Source organism: Dendrobates tinctorius, unplaced genomic scaffold, assembly GCF_039654945.1.
Source record: "Dendrobates tinctorius isolate UK_male_01 unplaced genomic scaffold, ASM3965494v1 ptg000143l, whole genome shotgun sequence".
Lineage (NCBI taxonomy): Eukaryota > Metazoa > Chordata > Amphibia > Anura > Dendrobatidae > Dendrobates > Dendrobates tinctorius.
Genome location: NW_027361810.1, coordinates 43,178,059 through 43,200,257, shown reverse-complemented (window position 1 = coordinate 43,200,257; position 22,199 = coordinate 43,178,059). Strand labels below are relative to the sequence as shown.

Here is a 22,199-nt window from a genome sequence, read left to right as displayed (position 1 = left end):
GTGGACAGCGCTTGATTGGAGCCAATTTCATCCTACAACAGGACAATGACCCAAAGCACACCTCCAAATTATGCAAGAACTATTTAGGGAAGAAGCAGGCAGCTGGTATTCTATCAGTATTGGAGTGGCCAGCGCAGTCACCAGGTCTCAACCCCATTGAGCTGTTGTGGGAGCAGCTTGACCACATGGTACGCAAAAAGTGCCCAGCAAGCCAAACCAACTTGTGGGAGGGGCTTCTGGAAGCATGGGGTGAAATTTCTCCAGATTACCTCAGCAAATTAACTGCTAGAATGCCAAAGGTCTGCAATGCTGTAATTGCTGCAAAGGGAACATTCTTTGACGGAAGTAGAGTTTGAAAGAGAAAATTATTATTTCAAATAAAAATCTTTTTTTCGAACCTTGTCAATGTCTGGACTAGATTTTAAATCAGTTTGGCAACTCATTTGATTAATGAAAGTATGAGTTTTCATGGAAAACACAAAATTGTCTGGGTGACCCCAAACGTTTGAACGGTAGTGTATATATATGTATTTGCCTAAAATACAAAGGAAATATGTCAGCTTTAACTTTAGGCCTTTTGGAGATCATTTCACCTTCAACTTGCTAAACTCATCACAATAACAGTGATTTTGACCAGGGGTGCACAAACTTTAACGTGCCACTTTACATTTCTCTAAGGGGCTAAAAAATAATTTTTTGGTTGTGCTAGGTTTTTTTTTTTTTTTTAATTATGAATACACCTTTATGGTTAATTCCAAAATAGCAATAGGCTGGGGGATAGGATGCTTGGTTGGGGTTTGACCACTGAGACCACCAGATCAGGGACTGTAGCCCTTTCTTGAATTGATCAGAGGTGTGCATGCCTGGCCTCTTCACTAACAGAGAAATCTGACACCTGTACGCCTATGGATATTTTGGGAATAACCTTTGAAGGCAATGTTTACATCTGTGTTGCATATTTCATGATAGAATAAAAGCCAAACTTATAGGGCTTGTCCACTACTGAAGAACCCCTGCTTAACAATTCAGCATCTCATAGGGAATAAAAGCAATGCATTTTCACTTCCCACAGCGGCCCAGTTCCAGTGGTGTTGGCACTGCTGTTCCCGATGGGTGACACGCCGTTGTTGTGTCATGATAACGATGCTGCCAATCATCAGCTGGAGACCAACTGCATTCTTTAATGTTCTGCATACTGCAAAGTGAGGATACATTGTTTTTATTTGGTGGGGGGTCACTGAATTGATTAAGCAGGGGCTGTCCAATAGTAGACCACCCCTTTAAGAGTTTATCCTATGAAGTACGGTATTTTCAGCAGTGCGCCGATCTCTTGCCTCCCGACTTCCTGCTCGCTTGACTAGTTTGGACCAGTAGTGATACAGACAAGGCGTGCACTCTGTGGATATGAGGTAGGTGCAAGCTGAACCTGGAACTTAGTCCAGACAGTCATCCAGTGAAGAGAAAACAGCTGCACTCTGGGAAATTTTGATTTTCAATGCAAAATTTTTTTTTTATTATTGAAGACACCACAGGGGAATAGTGCGTTGAGGTAACGTTTCGACCCTATGCCGGGTCTTTTTCAAACCTCACTAGAAGAGACACATACAAAGATAGACATTAGGATATATACAGTGATAATCACAAAAATGTACAAACTCGGGAGAGTAATTGTGTAAATATGTATATCTGTTTAAACCTCTCCCGAGTTTGTACATTTTTGTGATTATCACTGTATATATCCTAATGTCTATCTTTGTATGTGTCTCTTCTGAAGTGCACAGGGGCAGTCAAGGCAGGCTGGAATCAGGAGCTAACTTCACGCTCCAACAATCTTGTCCAGCTTCAGTGCAGCACTTACAAGCTCTATTGGAGTTTGTAAGCACTGCACGTTTAGGCACTGCTGCTATAAAACAACGGTGACTAGTTTCCTAGGCAATGAGAAGACTGGTATAACCTGTCAGACTTCTTTACAAGTCAAAGGTGTCCATCAGGCAACCAATGGCGGATCTTAATAGGGGCGGGCTGGGCCGGGTGGCAGAGAGGCAAATGCCCCCCGGACCGCTCCCCCAGCACCTGTACAGGGCTGGCCGTGCCCTGTGCTGTGACGCCGCCGGCAGCAGACAGCCGCCCGCGTCACATTCTATGAGGGGCCGGGAGCTGTGCACGGCCGTCACCTTGACGGCTGCTCAGCTCCGGCTCCCTCCGGCTGTACTTCCGGGTCAGATGTCGGGCGTGCGCGATGACGTCATCGTGCACGCGCCGACATGTCCCGGTGGATGCTGAAAGCAGAGGCGCTGCTGGGGAGCGAGCCGGCTGTGAGGTAAGTATGGGGAACTGTTTTTATTTTTTTTTATTTATAAAATGAATTAAATGGGGGAGGGGGTGAGTGGGGGCTGTACACAATGAAGGGGGGGTGACTGGGGCTGTTCATGATGAAGGGGGGGTGACTGGGGCCTGTATATGATGAAGGGGGGGTGACTGGGGGCTGTACACAATGAAGGGGGGTGACTGGGGCCTGTATATGATGAAGGGGGGTGACTGGGGCCTGTATATGATGAAGGGGGGTGACTGGGGCTGTACATGATGAAGGGGGGGTGACTGGGGCCTGTATATGATGACGGGGGGGTGAATGGGGGCTGTATATGATGAAGGGGGGTGACTGGGGGCTGTATATGATGAAGGGGGGTGAGTGGGGTCTTCACATGATGAAGGGGGGTGAGTGGGGCTACACAGGATGAAGGGGGTGAGTCGGGGCTACACAGGATGAAGGGGGTGAGTCGGGGCTACACATGATGAAGGGGGTTGAGTGGGGCTAGACATGATGAAGGGGGTGAGTGGGGTTGTACAGGATGAAGGGGGTGAGTGGGGGCTTCACATGATGAAGGGGGTGAGTGGGGCTGTACAGGATGAAGGGGGGTGACTGGGGTTGTACAGGATGAAGGGGGTGAGTGGGGGCTTCACAGGATGAAGGGGGGATGAGTGGGGGCTTCACATGATGAAGGGGGGTGAGTGGGGCTGCACATGATGAAGGGGGGGTGAGTGGGGCTGCACATGATGAAGGGGGGGTGAGTGGGGCTGCATATGATGAAGGGGGGGTGAGTGGGGCTGAACATGATGAAATGGGGGATAAGTGGGGCTGCACATGATGAATTAAGGGGTAAGTGGGACTGCACATGATGAATTAAGGGGTAAGTGGGACTGCACATGATGAATTGGGGGTAAGGGGAACTGCACATGATGAATTAAGGGGTAAGTGGGACTGAACATGATGAATTGGGGGTAAGAGGGACTGCACATGATGAATTGGGGGGGTAAGGGGGACTGCACATGATGAATTGGGGGTAAGGGGGACTGCACATGATGAATTGGGGGTAAGGGGCACTGCACATGAAGTGGGGATAAGGGGGACTGCACATGATGTGGGGGTAAAATTAACTGCACATGATGATGGGGGAGTGGGGCTGCACATGAAGTTGGGGGGGAAGGGGACTGCACATGATGAAATGGAAGGGGGGATAAGGGGCTGCAAATGATGAAGCGGCACTGCAGATGAAGTGAGTGGGTGATAGGGGACTGCAATGGATGAAGTAAGGGGACTTCAAATTAAAGTGGGGACATTAAAGTGGATCCCCTATGGCCAGGATCACGTTGGGCGATTTTGTGCGTATTGGCCGTAGGCCTACAGCTTATGTGCAACGTCTTTTTAGGCCATGTCCACACATGGTGGAATGGTGGCCGGTTTTCCGTATGGACCCGCAGCAAACCAAGTGCTGCGGTCCGTACGGCTGTCAATTCCCGCACGGGGACCGCAGCGCTCAGGTGGGAAGGGGGGTACAGGGGCCCAGGTTTTATGAACAGCCCCGGGCCCATAGTCCACTTAATCCGCCACTGCAGGCAAGTATCCCTCTTGCAACAGCTCTGACAGCACAGTGTGAACAGCACATAAAATATTATTTAGAAACTGAAATTGTGTTGTAAACTGAAGTATCGTGGAGATATTTAGCAAAGATTGTCCAATGAGAGATTAAAAAAAACAACAACCAATTGGTTTGCTGCTTTAATTTCCCAATGAGGCTCCTAAAAATGAGAGCTAGATTCTGATTGGTTGCTACTGAATGTTTAGCCAATTGGGCTTTTGCTCTCATTTACCAAAAAGACTCTGAAAAATGAGAGCTGGGGGATCGGATTTGTGGCTCAGTTGTCTGTAGAAACCAATCAGTTTCCAGCTCTCATCTTTCACCTCTGTAGGAAATGAAAGCTGCAACCCAATTGGTTGTTAAGTTGCCCTTAGCACCCAATTGGATTACTGATTTCATTTTCCAAAACGGCTATGAAAAATGATAGCTGGATTCTTATTGGTTGCTACGGACAACTGTTCCACTTTTTGCACTAGTTTGAAGTCCCTAGTGACAAAGCGATGCGACCGCGCACAGGTCCGCGGGTGACAGTGCAGCACTGCAGTGCACGGGAGCAGACACCTGTGCAGCAATCACTGCAGCCAGTGCGCTGCTCTCCTTCCTGCCGTCAGACACGAGGTCACATGACCGGGGAGTCAGGTCCTCCCAGAGCAGAGCGCAGGAGAAGAGCGGGGAGTAGCTTCCAAATGTCCGGGACCGAGCGGGACGAGCGCCGCTTCTGAGCCTCGCGAGCACTCGGACGGGTCCCGGGGGACTACTACCCGGAGCGGCGTGCAGCAGGTCATCCTGAGCCGGGGGCGGGGCCAGCACGGCGCACACGGGAGGACGGCGCTGTACATGTGAGTAGTGGGGCAGGCGGCGGCGGCGGCGGCAGCTGACGGAGGCGCCGGGAACTCCAGCTCTGCCTGACACCCATTGTTGTGTGCTCACCATGAGCTGTCATCGCTCCGGCATCGGCAAAACTTTTCCTTTAATTTAAAGGGATTGGTCTGAGTGTGAAAATGTGCATGTCATAAAGTCTATTCACTGACCTGCAGCCTGTATCTGAGACCCCACAATTGTGCCCCCTCACACCATGGGGGTCCTGCCACCGCTGGCCCGGCCTGGGTGACACGTGCCTGTCACTGAGGCTACACTGTACCTGCTGGCCAGGCGGCTCCGGGGCCACGCAGGCCCAAGGGCCACACAATCACAGGTGGCCGCGCTTCCCATTTTAATTTTTTTTTCTCCTTCCATATAACTTTTTTATTGTTTTATTTTTCAAATTATGGAGATTTATTTTCTCCTGCCATTTTTATTGGTTCCATTTGACTTTCTGATCCTTCTTTGTTGTTGTTCCAATTTTTTGGGGAGGTAAAATGATATGTATTTTTAATTTTTGTATTCATCGTATTTGAAAATGATATTTTCTTAGACACTTACGCTTTGATACCAAATATTTTAATTTTCGATTTTATTTATTTTCTGGGAAAAGAGGAGGTGATACAAACTTGTATGATAAAAATATACACTGCTCAAAAAAATAAAGGGAACACTCAAATAACACACAAATAACACATCCTATATCTGAATGAATGAAATATTCTCATTGAATACTTTGTTCTTTTCAAAGTTGAATGTGCTGACAACGAAATCAAATGTATTAACCAATGGAGGCCTGGATTTAGAGTCCCACACAAAATTAAATTGGAATGTAATGTCCTTAAAACTAGAGTTGAGCAAATTTGGTCGCATCGGGTAAATTTGAGTCGGATGTAACTGGTCCGACTAGGGCAAAAAAAAGTTGGAGTTTTGTCTGAAACCAGACCCCAATGCAAGTCAATGGGGAATAAAAGTCGGCATTGAGCGGATGACATTCATCCACTCAATGCCGACTTTTATTCCCCATTGACTTGCATTGGGGTCGGGTTTCGGACGACTCTCCGACTTTTTTTTGCTCTAGTCAGACCAGTTACTTCCGACTCAAATTTTGTTTCGTTCGGGTTTCACGAAACCCGATCCGACCAAATTTGCTCAACTCTACTTAAAACAAGTCAAAATGAGGCTCAGTATTGTGTGTGGCCTCCACGTGCCTGTATGACCTCCCTACTGTACAACGCCTGGGCATGCTCCTGATGAGGCGGCGGATGGTCTCCTGAGGGATCTCCTACCACATCTGGACTAAAGCATCCGCCAACTCTTGGACAGTCTGTGGTGCAACGTGACGTTGGAGCGAGACATAATGTCCCAGAAGTGCTCAATCAGATTCAGGTCTGGGGAACGGGCGGGCCAGTCCATAGCTTCATTGCCTTCATATTGCAGGAACTGCTGACACGCTCCAGCCACCTGAGGTCTGACATTGTCCTGCATTAGGAGGAACTCAAAGCCAACTGCACCAGCATATGGTCTCACAAAGGGTATGAGGATCTCATCTCAGTACCTAATGGCAGTCAGGCTACCTCTGGCGAGTACATGGAGGGCTGTGTGGCCCTCCAAAGAAATGCCACTCCACACCGTTACTGACCCACTGAAAACCGGTCATGCTGAAGGATGTTGCAGGCAGCAGATCGCTGTCCACGGCGTCTCGAGACTCTGGCACGTCTGTCACATGTGCTCAGTGTGAACCTGCTTTCATCCGAGAAAAGCACAGGGTGCCAGTGGCGAATTTGCCAATCCTGGTGTTCTGTGGCAAATGCCAAGCGTCCTGCACGGTGTTGGGCTGTGAGCACAACCCCCATCTGTGAACGTCGGGCCCTCAAACCATCCTAATAGAGTCGGTTTCTAACCGTTTGTGCAGACACATGCACATATGTGGCCTGCTGGAGGTCATTTTGCTGGGTTGTTGCCCTCCTACGGCCCCCTCCACGACTCCTGTTGTACTGGCCTGACTCCTGGTAGCGTCTCCAGCCTCTGGACACTACACTGACAGACACAGCAAACCTTCTTGACACAGCTCACATTGATGTACCATCCTGGATGAGCTGCACTATCTGAGCCACTTGTGTGGTTTGTAGAGTCTGTCTCATGCTGTCACGAGTGTGAAAGCACAACCAACATTCAAAAGTGACCAAAACATCAGCCAGAAAGCATTGGTACTGAGATGTGGTCTGTGGACCCCACCTGCAGAACCACTCCTTTATTGAGGGTGTCTTGGTAATTGCCAATAATTTCCATCTGTTGTCTATTCCATTTGCACAACAGCATGTGAAATTGATTGTCAATCAGTGTTGCTTCCTAAGTGGACAGTTAGATTTCATAGAAGTTTGATTTACTTGGAGTTATATTCTGTTGATTAAGTGTTCTCTTTATTTTTTTTTGAGCAGTGTATTTATGGAGCATCTTATGGGGCCATAACCTTTATGGAGCAGCATATGAGCCATATATAACTATGGAGCATCTTATGGGGCCATCAACCTTTATGGCGCAGCATATGGGGCATATTATTCTATGGAGCATCTTATGGGGCCATCATTAACCTTTGTGCCTCATAATATGGGGCATTTTTTTTGTATGGAGCATCTTATGGGGCCCATCATGAACTTTATGGAGCATTATATGGAGCATATTTTGTATGGAGCATCTTTTGGGGCCCATCATGAACTGTATGGAGCATTATATGGGGCTCCTGATTCAATATGGATATTCAAAAACATTTAACTTAATGATGTCTCAATTAATTTTACTTTAATTGGTATCTATTTTTATTTTTGAAATTTGCCAGTAGCTGCTGCATTTCCCACCCTAGGCTTATACTCGAGTCAATAAGTTTTCTTGTGGCAAAATTAGGGGCCTCTGCTTATACTCGAGAATATACGGTAAATCAAAAGTCTATGAAAATGAACAAATGATTTGCTTTTTAACCATGCTTCCACAGAATTTAAAAAAAATAAAACTCCTGAAATAGGCGTGGACCGAAATGATGGTACCCCTGAAAATAATGTGACAAAAGGGACATGTTAAATCGCGGTGTGTCCACTAATTAGCATCACAGGTGTCTATAATCTTGGAAACAGTGAGAGGTCTGTATAGAGGGCTAAAGATACACAACGTGTCACCAAACAGCACAGTGAGTATCAGGGCTGTGGAGTCGGTAAGCCAAACCTGCGACTCCGACTCCTCAATTTCCCTTACACTGACTCCGACTCCACGACTCCGACTCCCACACATATTGCTTATATTTAAGTGAAAAATTTATTGTAGTACAATGTGAACCTCAGACATTTAATCATTTTTATGATCCAATAATCAAGATATTTAGATAGAACAGAATATATATTGGTGTACTACCCGGTTTTCATTCTTTTTGGTACAGATACGATATGGATAGACAGATATGGATAAATGGATAGATAGAGCAGATTTCTAATCTGCTTTTGCTATTGAAAACATTATCTATGAGCTCAAAAACCTTTCAGGTGATGCAGTATTTTAAAAAGATGATCAGCTTTTGCAGCTGAAAAACTTATCCTCAAAAAACACAGGAAAAACGCTGTGTGTGAATGTAGCCTTAGATCAGGAATATAACAGCCATTTATAGGACATTTCATAACTTTCCCAAACTCATATGAAAAAATATTCAGCACATCCTGCATTGAATTACTGTACCCAATTTATTATATATTTTAGGAGTCGGTCCATTTTATACCGACTCCGACTCCGACTCCACCAAAATGAGCTCCGACTCCGACTCCACGACTCCGACTCCGACTCCACAGCCCTGGTGAGTATCACACTCCACATGGACCAGAGGAAGCGAAGGAAAGAGTTGTCTTGGGAGATAAGAAAGAAAATGATAGATAAACAAGTTAAAGGTAAAAGTTATAAGACCATCTCCAAGCAGCTTGATGTTCCTTTGACTACAGTTGCACATATTATTCAGAAATTAAAGCTCCATGGGACTGTAGCCAACCTCCCTGGACGTGGCCGCAGGAGGAAAACAGATTAAAGGTGAACTTCAAGCTCAAGGAACATCGGTGTCAGATCGCATCCGTTGTTGTATGAGCCAAAGTGGACTTCATGGGAGATGACCAAGGACACCAGAGTTGGAAAAAAAAATAATAAAGCCAGAATGGAATTTGCCAAACTACATGTTGACAAACCACAAAGCTTCTTGGAGAATGTCCTATGGACAGATGAGAAAAAAATTGAACTTTTTGGCAAGGCACATCAGCTTTATGTTCACAGACGGGAAAATGTTGCAGATCAAGAAAAAAACACTGTCCGTACTGTGAGACATGGAGGAGGCTCTGTTATGTTCTGGGGCTGCTTTGCTGCAGACGGCAAAGGGTGTCTAGAATCTGTGCAGGGTACAATGAAATCTCAAGACTAACAAGGGATTCTAGAGAGAAATGTGCTGCCCAGTGTCTGAAAGCTTGGTCTCAGTCGCAGGTCATGGGTCTTGCAACAGGATAATGAACCAAAACACACAGCTAAAAACACCCAAGATTGGCTGAGAGGAAAACATTGGACTATTCTGAAGTGACCTTCTGTGAGCAATGACCTAAATCGTATTGAGCATCTTTGTAAAGAGCTGAAACATGTCGTCTTGAAAAGGCAACCTTTAAACACAAGACAACTGGAGCAGTTTGCTCTTGAGTGGGCCAAAATACCTGTTGAGACGTGCAGAAGTCTCATTGATAGTTTCAGGAATCGTTTGCAGTGATTGCCACAAAAGGTTGTGCAACAAAATATTAAGTTGAGGGTACCATCATTTCTGGCCAGGCCTATTTCATGAGTGTTATTTTTTTTTTTAAATTCTGTGGAAGCATGGCTGAAAAGTAATGTCTGACTTTCATTTGCTCATTTTCATATATTTTTGATTTATTACTTTTGTCAGATTCAAGTTATTTCTGTGACCATTTTGGGGTTTTCTGTCATTAAACGAGGGGTACCAACAATTTTGACCACGTGTGTAATAGTTATTAATGCCAAACATCTCCAGACAAATTTAAGGGAGGTAAAAGGCAACCAAGTGTCACATCAGACCATTCAAAACCATTTACATCAGCGTGGTCTGCGTGCTAGAAATTAGCAGAAATGATTGATGCCAATAATGTTGGAAGCGTCAAGGAGTGCCACTGTTGTCACCAGTGGAGCCTTTGGTTGTGGTGGTGTTAATGTGGGCAGGTGTGTGTAGTCAATACAGGACTGCCCTACAGTTTGTGAATGGTACAGTGATAAGCCTCTAGTACTTTAAAAACATCATTAATCCAGTCATTGTGCACGAACGGAACAACACTGGCCTAGTTTCATCTTCATGGACAACAATGCTCCAGCTCATCGAGGTGGCATCATTAGAGACTGGGGTACGTGAAATTGAGTGGCCTGCACTTTCTCCCGACTTGAATACCATAGAAAACCTATTGGTTCAGCTGAGTCGTCGTATAGAGGCTTGTAACTCTGTACCTCAAAACCTCAATGACCTGAGGGATGTCCTTCAAGAAGAGAGGGATGCCATGCCTCAGCAGAGAATTACTCGACTTGTGCACAGCATGAGACATCGTTTGTCAAGCTGTAGTTGATGCTCAAGGCCACATGACAAGTTATTGAGACATTGTCATTTTTTGTGGGGGTATACCCACCACTGTTGTTGGCTTTTGTTTCAATAAATTGTTTGAGAGGAGGAAATCGGCTTTGCATGCTTCTACTTAAGTGCCCTAATTTCATGATAAATTATCACTGTAGCATGAACTTTTTACGTTTTCCATAAATTTCTCCCGAAACCCAAATATCCCTAGCTTTATGTGAGTAGTGTATTGTAGGAGTCGGTCCATTTTATATCAACTGACTCCACCAAAATGGACACTGACTTCATGGCTCCCACTCCACAGCACTGGTTGTTGTGCTAAAAGGTGAAATTCATATTCGCCTCTGTCAGACACCTAAAGGTTTTGTTGCAAAATAGACTGATGTCTGGAACTGTTCATAATTCCTTCCACTTTGACTAAAGCCCCAGTTCCCGTTGCTGAAAAACCGCCCCAAAGCATAATGCTGCATTCACTATGCTTTACTGGGGGTACGGTGTTCGTTTGGTGATGCACAGTATTGGGATGTCCAATTCTGGGTAACGTTACTGTTGTACCAAATTTAAGCCACTTGTTGATGTCTCCACAATGTGCCATGATGCATATAATGCCTTGGAAATGTTGTTGTACCCTTCTCCTGACTGATAACAATGACTTTCGATAACGAGATCCCTTTGCTGTGTTAGCTGTTTACGGACCATGGCTTTTGCTGTAAAATGCAACTAAGAAAATACATGTCAGGAAAATCCTACTAGAACACATCTAAGCTTTACATGGGGTTAATCATAATCAGGGTAAATGATGGCAGCTGTGTACTGACTACTATTGGAATAAAATAAGTGCAGGTTCATGGTTAATATGACAGCAAAAGAAACAACAAATATATGTAACTATATTAGGAATAAAAAATCAGTAAAAAAATAAGCTGAATGTGTTTGTTTCAGAATTGTCACTAGATTCCTTTATTGTAGCAATACTGTAGCTAAAATTGACATTTTTTTTGTCACCCAATAACTTGAAAAAATGCAATAAAAATGTCATTTATCCAAGAAGAGTAACATTAGCATCTACCACTCACCAATAAAACAGTTCCATCAGTGGACAAATTAAAAAAAAAAAAGTTCCTAATTTAAAATAAATAAATTTCGGCTAGCTCTGGTAATCGCATAAAAAATTACCGTAACAGAATGGTAGGTGATAACCTTTAAAGATGGTAATTAGGCCTCATTGAGATGTCTTTCTCATGTATGAGAAAAACGGGCCGATTATTTAGATCAATCTTTGTTCAGAGTTTTTATCCGAATGGCATCAGTTTTTCGTGTGAGTGGGGGAATAAGTTACTCCACCTTCATCTTTTTTTAACAGTCTGTGAAAAATTATTTTTTTTTCCCACAGGTAAATTGAAGCAACATTGCTACATGTTTTAATGAGTTCCTAGTGTTTTGTCTCTGATAGCTGGTGCTTTTTTCATTTGACGTGTAGTGTAAGGATAAAGTACATAGTTTAATGTGGATATTTCTTTTAAAGGCAGCGAATATGACCAATACTGAGCTGTCCTATTATAGTCATGGTGTCCATCATATAAATTTTTTTTTACTAAAATTAAAGGTATATAGATATATATAGTTGAGGCCAAAAGTATTGACACCCTTGCAATTTTGTCAGATAATACTCAGTTTCTTCCTGAAAATGATTGCAATCACAAATTCTTTGGTATTATTATCTTCATTTAATTTGTCTTAAATGAAAAAACACAAAAGAGAATGAAGCAAAAAGCAAAACATTGATCATTTCACACAAAACTCCAAAAATGGGCCAGACAAAAGTATTGGCACCCTCAGCCTCATACTTGGTTGCACAACCTTTAGCCAAAATAACTGCGACCAACCGCTTCCGGTAACCATCAATGAATTTCTTACAATGCTCTGCTGGAATTTTAGACCATTCTTCTTTGGCAAACTGCTCCAGGTCCCTGATATTTGAAGGGTGCCTTCTCCAAACTGCCATTTTTAGATCTCTCCACAGGTGTTCTATGGGATTCAGGTCTGGACTCATTGCTGGCCACCTTAGAAGTCTCCAGTGCTTTCTCTCAAACCATTTTCTAGTGCTTTTTGAAGTGTGTTTTGGGTCATTGTCCTGCTGGAAGACCCATGACCTCTGAGGGAGTCCCAGCTTTCTCACACTGGGCCCTACATTATTCTGCAAAATTTTTTGGTTGTCTTCAGACTTCATAATGCCCTGCACACGGTCAAGCAGTCCAGTGCCAGAGGCAGCAAAGCAACCCCAAAACAGGGATCCTCTGCCATGTTTGACTGTAGGGACTGTGTTTTTTTCTTTGCCTCTTTTTTTCTCCTGTAAACTCTATGTTGATGCCTTTGCCCAGAAAGCTCTACTTTTGTCTCATCTGACCAGAGAACATTCTTCCAAAACGTTTTAGGCTTTTTTCAGGTAAGTTTTGGCAAACTCCAGCCTGGCTTTTTTATGTCTCGGGGTAAGAAGTGGGGTCTTCCTGGGTCTCCTACCATACAGTCCCTTTTCATTCAGACGCCGATGGATAGTACGGGTTGACACTGTTGTACCCTCAGACTGCAGGGCAGCTTGAACTTGTCTGGACGTTAGTCGAGGTTCTTTATCCAACATCCGCACAATCTTGCGTTGAAATCTCTTGTCAATTTTTCTTTTCCGTCCACATCTAGGGAGGTTAGTCACAGTGCCATGGGCTTTAAACTTCTTGATGACACTGCGCACGGTAGACACAGGAACATTCTGGTCTTTGGAGATGGACTTGTAGCCTTGAGATTGCTCATGCTTCCTCACAATTTGGTTTCTCAAGTCCTCAGACAGTTCTTTGGTCTTCTTTCTTTTCTCCATGCTCAATGTGGTACACACAAGGACACAGGACAGAGGTTGAGTCAACTTTAATCCATGTCAACTGGCTGCAAGTGTGATTTAGTTATTGCCAACACCTGCTAGGTGCCACAGGTAAGTTACAAGTGCTTGTTAATTACACAAATTAGAGAAGCATCACATGATTTTTCGGACAGTGCCAATACTTTTGTCCACCCTCTTTTTTATGTTTGGTGTGGAATTATATCCAATTTGGCTTTAGGACAACTCTTTTTGTGTTTTTTCATTTAAGACAAATTAAATGAAGATAATAACAAAGAATTTGTGTTTGCAATCATTTTCAGGAAGAAACTGAGTATTATCTGTCAAAATTGCAGGGGTGTCAATACTTTTGGCCACAACTGTATATATATTTACTAGCTGAAGAGCCCGGCGCTGCCTGGGCATAGTAACTAATTGTGGTTAGTTATAGCAAATAATAATTATCCTCCATCCCATAGTCCCTTGCCCATATACCCATCATACATATTCTCCATCCCATAGGCCCGTGCCCATATACCCAACATACCTATCCTCCATCCCATAGTCGAGTGCCCATATACCCATCACACATCCTCCATCCCATAGTCCCATGCCCATATACCCATCATACATATTCACCATCCCATAGTCCCGTGCCCATATACCCATCATACATATCCTCCATCCCATAGTCCCGTGCCCATATACCCGTCATACATATCCTCCATCCCATAGTCCCGTGCCCATATACCCATCATACATATCCTCCATCCCATAGTCCCGTGCCCATATACCCATCATACATATCCTCCATTCCATAGTCCCGTGCCCATATACCCAACATACCTATCCTCCATCCCATAGTCGAGTGCCCATATACCCATCACACATCCTCCATCCCATAGTCCCATGCCCATATACCCATCACACATCCTTCATCTCATAGTCCCGTGCCCATATACCCATCATACATATCCTCCATCCCATAGTCCCGTGCCCATATACCCATCACACATCCTACATCTCATAGTCCCATGCCGATATACCCATCATACATATCCTCCATCCCATAGTCCCGTGCCCATATACCCATCATACATATTCGCCATCCCATAGTCCAGTGCCCATATACCCATCACACATCCTCCATCCCATAGTCAACCATTATGACATCATAATGAGCGGCGGGGCTTGCAGCCTATGATGACATCAGCATCGCCATGGCAACCATTATGACATCATAATGAGGGGTGGGGCTTGATACACACACACTTTTTCCCCATTATGTAGATAGGGACAAAATTGTTTGGTAAATTGGAGCGCGCGGGGTTAAAATTTCGCCTCACAACATAGCCTAGGACGCTCTCGGGGTCCAGACGTGAGACTGTGCCAAATTTTGTGGCTGTAGCTGCGACAGTGCGGATGCCAATCCCGGACATACACACACATACACTAATTGAGCTTTATAGATTAGATATCTATCTATCTCTTCCCGTCCTCTGGGGCCCCCACTGATCCTGAGAACCGAGGCTTTGTAGAGTGCCATGTTAACAGGGCATTGGCTGATCATGAGCACTGTTTCTCCATTGATTTTTAATGGGACCACTTGAAACGGCTGATGATCAGTATCCCCATAAGAATGAATGGAGCGGAGGTGTGCTTGATAGACTACCGCTCCATTCACACAGGGCTCTTTAAAGCTCCGGTTTTTAGAGTCAGTGGAAGGTATAGTGATTGGACCCCCAACGATCGGGAAGTTATAAGGGATAACTTCCAAACTTGGCGCAAACTTGGTACAACTGAAATAACTTGTATCATTGGAAAATGAATGGAAACATTTTACCTTTTTTCTTTTTCCTCAATCCCAGGTCAGCTGCGTTCCCGTGAGTCACATTGAACATCGTGTTCCTGGATTTTCAGTAGATGAATAGGTATGTATACAATTATTTCTATCTGTTTCTCATTTGGTTTATGAGACAACTGCTCTCCTGTACTTCGAAAATTGATAATACTTTTGGAATTGGCATAACTACCCATCATTCCGTGAGTAAATTTGGGAAATAATCTTGATGTATCCATTGAAAGCATACAGGGCATTTAATGCACAAGACACATGCAAAAAATATTGTCCTTTTGACTTCTGCATCTTGAATGTCCTGCAAACATTTCAGTAAAATTTACACTTTGCAATACAGCCGAAAAAGTTACGCTGACACCAACTGGGCTAATTGGTGTCAGCGTAACTTTTTCGGCTGTATTGCAAAGTGTAAATTTTACTGAAATGTTTGCAGGACATTCACACTAATGTATTGTAGAAAGATAAGGGGCCTGTAGGATCTTTCACTTCAAAGTCCGGGCTTATGTTTTTTATGCCAACAGACAGGCATGGTGGATCCATTTAAATTGGATCCCAAAAAAGCCTGATCCCATTGATTTAAAATGAAGTTTTTCAAGGTTCTGGTCTTGATGGCGTTTATATGGACAGAATCTTACTTGGTTTTAGTTTCTTGGAGTTAATGATCAACCTGCACTGATGTCGTCCTATTGGACTTGTAATTTTATGCAACAGCCAACCTGAAAAAGCAAGTTTTTAGTATTGGAATTACAGAGTAAAAACAGAGCCGATAGTGGTCCAGAATACTATAGACTCTGTATAGCTGCTGAAGATAAGATGGAGTCACAAATTACAGCCCTCACCTAGTGGAGGCAAACCATTCATACAGAAGGAAGAATAGAAAAGTGTCACCTAACTTTAACCCCTTCATCCCAGGTGATTTTCGTTTTATTTTTACGTTGTTTTTTTTTCTTCCCTTTCTTCCAAGAGCCATAAGTTTTTTTTGTTTGTTTGTTTTTGCTTGTTTGTTTTTAATTTTCCAGCCATATAGACGTACAAGGGCTTGTTTTCTGCGGATCGCAATGTAGTTGTGAATGACATGGAAAAAGGAGGAGGAAAATCCAGCAACCACAAGAAAAAATGTACAAAAAAGTCTCATTTATTATGGATATTAAAAATGATAAAAAAGGTCAAGAATAAAAGCTTGTACAGCTTGAAACACATCGATGTTTACCACTCATATGTACGGTACTTTTAATTCTCCTTTTTTTGTCGCTTTTAATATCAATAATAAAGGTGATGTTTTAGATTTTCCTCCTCCTTTTTCCATGGCTCCATTGATCAGGAGACCAGCCTGAAGCCGCTGTGTACCCACGCCCTCATTCTAGGCCTTTCTCAGTTTGGTGAGCTGATGGTACCATCGTTTTTTTACTTTTGAATGACACCGTTCATTCTGCCGCATAGTTTACTAGAAAACGGGGAAAAAAATTCCAAGTGAGGGGAAATTGCAAAAATAAATTTGTTTTAGAGGTTTTTTTTTTGGAACATGTTCAATATATGTTAAAATTGACCTGGTAATATGATTCTCCAGGTCACTATGAGTAGGCAGATACCAAATATGTATAGTTTGTTTTTTGTTACTTGCTTTTTGTTGCCATTTTCCGAGACCCATTTCATTTTTTGGGATCTGGGGCTGGTTGATGGCTTATTTTTTTTGCTCCTTGGGCAGGCTTTTTTACTGATGCCATTTTGGAGTACATATGATGTTTTCATTTCCTCATTGTACTTTAACCCAAAAAAACTTAATCGTGACGTTGTGATTTTTTTCTACGCCGTTTACCGATCTGATTCAGTTACTTTATATTTTGATAGGCCGGACATTTCTGAACGCAGCGATACCAAATATGTTTTTTTAATTGTTTTATTTTTAACTCCTTTCCGACATCAGGCATAATATGTACACCAATTTCGGACTCCTTCCCTTTTATTGTGTGCTCCTGCGCTGAGCCCACATTTTTCCGGAAAATGTCAGCTGTTTTTAACAGCTGACATGTGCCTCTAACAGCCGCGGGTGGAATCACAATCCACCCGCTGCTGTTAACAAGTTAAATGGCGCTGTCAATCTCTGACAGCAGCATTTAACTCGCACTTCCGGCAAGCTCGCCGGATATCCCGCCCATCAGTGACCCCGGGTCACCGATGGGTTGGCATGACAACCAGAAGTCTCCAGAAGACCTCTATGGCTGTCACTGCCGGTTTGCTATGAGAGCCGCCCGATGTTCTTTGCTCATAGCAAGTGAGCAATTCTGCTACATACAGGCGATTTGATTATTGTCTGTACGTAGCAGAGCCAATCGGATTATGGCAGCTTCTAGTCTCCCATGGAGACTATTAACCCCTTTCTGTCATGTGACGTACTATCCCGTCCATGTGCCCTGGGACTTAATTCACAGGCACAGGATAGTATGTCACAGCGATCAGCGGCGCCTGTGATTATCACAGCTGACACCTGGCACAATGTGTCAGGGGTGGTCACGGACCGCCCCGACACGTTAACCCGTTGCACACCGCGATCAAACACGAACGCGGTGTACCGGGGGTTAAAGGGAAGCACCGTCAGGGAGGGGGCTCCCTCCATGCTTCCCTGAGCCTCCCACAGCAGCACAATGTGTAGGGCTGCTGCGGGGGGCTCTTTCCCTGCAGGTCCCCGGATCCAAGATGGCGACGGGGACCTTCGGGGGCCTGCAGGGAGCTGGCTTCCTCAGTGCCTGCAAAGCGCAGGCAAGGAGGAAACCTGCACACTTCCTGTGACAGATTGCTGATCTGTCACAGTGATCTGTGATGTGACAGATCAGCGATCTGTCACAGGACAGTGATGTCCCACCTGGGACAATGTAATAAAGTTAAAAAAAAAAAATAAAAGTGTGAAAATAATTTAAAAAAAATCGCTAAATTAAAAAAAAAAAAAAAAATTCCCTAATAAATTCATTTTTTGGAAATAAAAAAACCCAAAAACAATAAAAGTACACATATTTGGTATCGCCGCGTCCGTAACGACCCGCCCTATAAAACTGTCCCATTAGTTAACCCCTTTAGCGAACCCCTTAAAAAATAAAAATAAAAAACGAAGCAAAAAATAATGATTTATTATCATACCGCCGAACAAAAAGTGCAATAACGCGCGATCAAAAAGACGCATATAAATATGCATGGTACCGCTGAAAACGTCATCTTGTCCTGCAAAAAACGAGCCGCAATACAGCATCATCAGTGAAAAAATAAAAAAGTTATAGCTCGCAGAATAAAGCGATGCAAAAATAATTATTTTTTATATAAAAATGTTTTCATTGCATAAAAGCGCCAAAACTCAAAAAAAGACATAAATGAGGTATCGCTGTAACCGTACTGACCCGAAGAATAAAAGTGCTTTATTAGTTTTACCGCATGCGGAACGGTGTAAACGCACCCCTCAAAAGAAATTCATGAAACGCTGGTTTTTGTTCATTCTGCGTCCCAAAAATCGGAATAAAAAGCGATCAAAAGATGTCACGTGCCCGAACATGATACCAATAAAAGCGTCAACTCGTCCCGCAAAAAATAAGACCTCACATGACTCAGTGGGTCAAAATATGGAAAAATGATAGCTCTCAATATGTGGTGATGCAAAAACTATTTTTACAATAGCAAATCAAACCCCCCGTTATCACCCCCTTAGTTAGGGAAAAATAATAAAATAAAAAAAAGTATTTATTTCCATTTTCCCGTTAGGGCTGAGGTTAGGGGTGTGTTGGGGTTAGGGTTGGAGTTAGAATTGGGGGTGTCCACTGTATGGGCACTTCAGGTGCTCTCCAAATGCAACATGGCGTCTGATCTCAATTCCAGCCAATTCTGCGTTGAAAAAGTCAAATGGTGCTCCTTCCCTTCCAAGCTCTGCCATGCGCCCAAACAGTGTTTTACCCCCACATATAGGGTATCAGCGTACTCGGGACAAATTGCGAAACAACTTTTGGGGTCCAATTTCTCCTGTTACCCTAAAGAAAAGAAAAAATTGGGGGCAAAAATATCATTTTTGTGGAAAAAAAAGATTTTTTTATTTTCGTGCCCGGACATTATAAACTTCTGTGAAGCCCTTGGGGGTTCAAAGTGCTCACCACACATCTAGATAAGTTCCTTAGAGGGTCTCGGTTCCAAAATGGGGCCACTTGTGGGGGGTTTCCACTATTTAGGTACATCAGGGGCTCTCCAAAAGCAACATGACACCCGCAGACCATTCCATCAATGTCTGCATTCCAAAACGTTACTACTTCCCTTCCGAGCCCCGACGTGTGCCCATACAGTAGTTTTCTCCCACATATGGGGTATCGGCGTACTCAGGACAAATTGGACAACAACTTTTGGGGTCCAATTTCTCCTGGTACCCTTGGGAAAATAAAAAAATTGGTGACTAAAAGATCATGTTTGTGGAAAAAAGTGGGTTCAAAGTGCTCACCACACATCTAGATAAGTTCCTTGGGGGGTCTAGTTTCCAAAATGGTGTAATTTGTGGGGGGTTTCCACTGTTTTGGTACATCACGGGCTTTCCAAACGCGACATGGTGTCTGATCTCAATTCCAGCCAAAAAAGTCAAATGGCGCTGCTTCCCTTCTGAGCTCTGCCATGCGCCCAAATAGTCGTTTACACCCACATATGGGGTAGCAGCGTACTCAGGACAAATTGCACAATAACTTTTAGGCTATGTGCACACGTACCGGAACTCTCGCGGAAATTACCGCGAGAATTCCGGAATTCCATTACGCGGGAAAATCGCATTTTAAATTCCCGCGATTTTCCCGCTGAAAAAATAGCATTTTGCAAGCGTAATTAGCTTGCAGAATGTTAGCATTTTCCAAGCGATCTGGAGCATCGCTTGGAAAACTGACAGGTTGGTCACACTCGTCAAACATAGTGTTTCACAAGTGTGACCAACTTTTTACTACTGAGGCTGCCTATGCAGCATCAATAGTAAAAGATAAAATGTAAAAAATGGTGTTATTCTTACCTTCCGACGTCCCACGCAGCCGTTCCCAGTAATCCTTGGCGAAAATGCCCGCGATGACGTCCGTTCTCGCGGGATCGCGATGTCTCGCGATGACCGCGAGAACGGACGTCATCGCGGGCATTTTCGCCAAGGATTACTGGGAACGGGAGTGTGGAGAGAGTCGGGAAGGCTGCGCGGGACCCCGGAAGGTGAGAATAACAATATTTTTTATTTTAAATTCTATTTTTTACAGGGATATGGTACCCAAAGTCCGGAGGATAGTCTCCTCTCCTCCGGACCTTGGGTACCATCCACAAATGTTCTGCTTACTTTCCGCATGGTGTGCACAGCCACATGCGGGAAGTAAGCGGAACAATGCATTCCTATGGGTGCGGGATCGCCGCGATTCCGCAAAATTAATGAGCATGCTGTGGTTTTTACCGCGAAGCGATTCCGCCGCGGTAAAAACCGCAGCATTAGCACAGCATTGCGGAATCCCATAGGAATGCATGGGATGCTTATTTTTCGCGTCAAAATTGCGCGGTTAAAACCACTGCGGAAACGCAAAAAAAACGCCACGTGTGAACTCAGCCTAAGGGTCCTGTTACCCTTGGGAAAATAAAAATTGGGGGTGAAAAGATCACTTTTGTGGAAAAAATATAATTTTTTATTTGTACCGCTGTATGTTATAAACCTCTGTGAAGCCCTTGTTGGTTCAAAGTTCTCACCACTTATCTAGATAAGTTCCTTGGGGGGTCTAGTTTCCAAAATGGAGTCACTTGTGGGGGGTTTCCACTGTTTAGGTACATCAGGGGCTCTCCAAACGTGACATGGCGTCCGATCTGAATTCTAGCCAATTTTGCATTGAAAAAGTCAAATAGCGCTCCTTCCCTTCTGAGCTCTGCCATGCGCCGAAACAGTGATTCCCCCCCACACCAGGTATCAGCGTACTCAGGACAAACTGCACAATAACTTTTGCAGTCCAACTTCTCCTGTTACCCTTGGTAAAATAAAAAAAATTGAACCTGAAGTATTTTTTTTGTGAAAAAACGTTAAATGTTCATTTTTTTTTTAAATATTCAAAAAATTCCTGTGAAGCACCTGAAGGGTTAATAAACTTCTTGAATGTGGTTTTGAGCACCTTAAGGGGTGCAGTTTTTAGAATGGTGTCACTTTTGGGTATTTTCTATCATATAGACCCCTCAAAGTGGCTTCAAATGTGATGTGGTCCGTAAAAATAAAATGGTGATGCAAAAATGCGAAATCGCTGGTCAACTTTTAACCCTTATAACTTCCTAAGAAAAAAAAATTTGGGTTCCAAATTTGTGCTGATGTAAAGTAAACATGTGGGAAATGTTACTTATTAAGTTTTTTGAGTGCCGTATATCTGTGATTTAAGGGCATAAAAAATCAAAGTTGGAAAATTGCGAAATTTTCAAAATTTTCGCCAAATTTCCGTCTTTTTCACAAATAAACGCAAGTTATATGAATGAAATTTTACCACTAGCATGAAGTACAATATGTCACGAGAAAACAATGTCAGAATCACCAGGATCCATGGAAGCGTTACAGAGTTATTACCTCATAAATGGACAGTGGTCAGAATTGTAAAAATTGGCCCGGGAGTTAATGTGCAAACCACCCTTGGGGGATAAGGGGTTAAAGCATGCCAAAAGTTTTAAAAAAAAGTTTTTAAAAATAAACAAAAAATAAGTTCAAATCACCCCCCATTGAAAGTAAAACAATAAAAAAAAGTATGAAACATACACCTATTTGTTATCGCGACACACTGGTGCAGCATGTGCTGCGTATCCTGAGCATTCTTTTCTGCCTGTGCACATTGCAATCTGTGTGACTGATGAAGGTCTTTGTAGGACCGAAACGTTTCTTTGTTTTTGGATTGCCTGCACATAATAAAATTATCTGCTTACAACATTTACCTGAGTGCCAAGTTTCCTGCAAGATTTACATGGGATAGGATCCTACTTGGGCACCATCCACAGGAGTGCTGTAATTACCATTTCTGAACTTGTAATGACCTGGAGAATCATAATGGCAGG

The 22,199-nt window shown here is 43.6% G+C and overlaps 1 protein-coding gene across 4 annotated transcripts in view; it reads left to right on the top strand.

Moving 5' to 3' along the window:
- Positions 1-4,452: 4,452 nt before the first annotated feature.
- Positions 4,453-22,199, top strand: part of TLK1 (tousled like kinase 1) — a 321,524-nt gene continuing 303,777 nt past the window's right edge. For all 4 annotated transcript variants that reach the window (XM_073545859.1, XM_073545854.1, XM_073545858.1 and 1 more), the window contains exons 1-2: positions 4,453-4,756; positions 15,157-15,219. The gene's annotated coding sequence lies outside the window, so the exon portion shown is untranslated. The remainder of the gene's footprint in view (positions 4,757-15,156; positions 15,220-22,199) is intronic.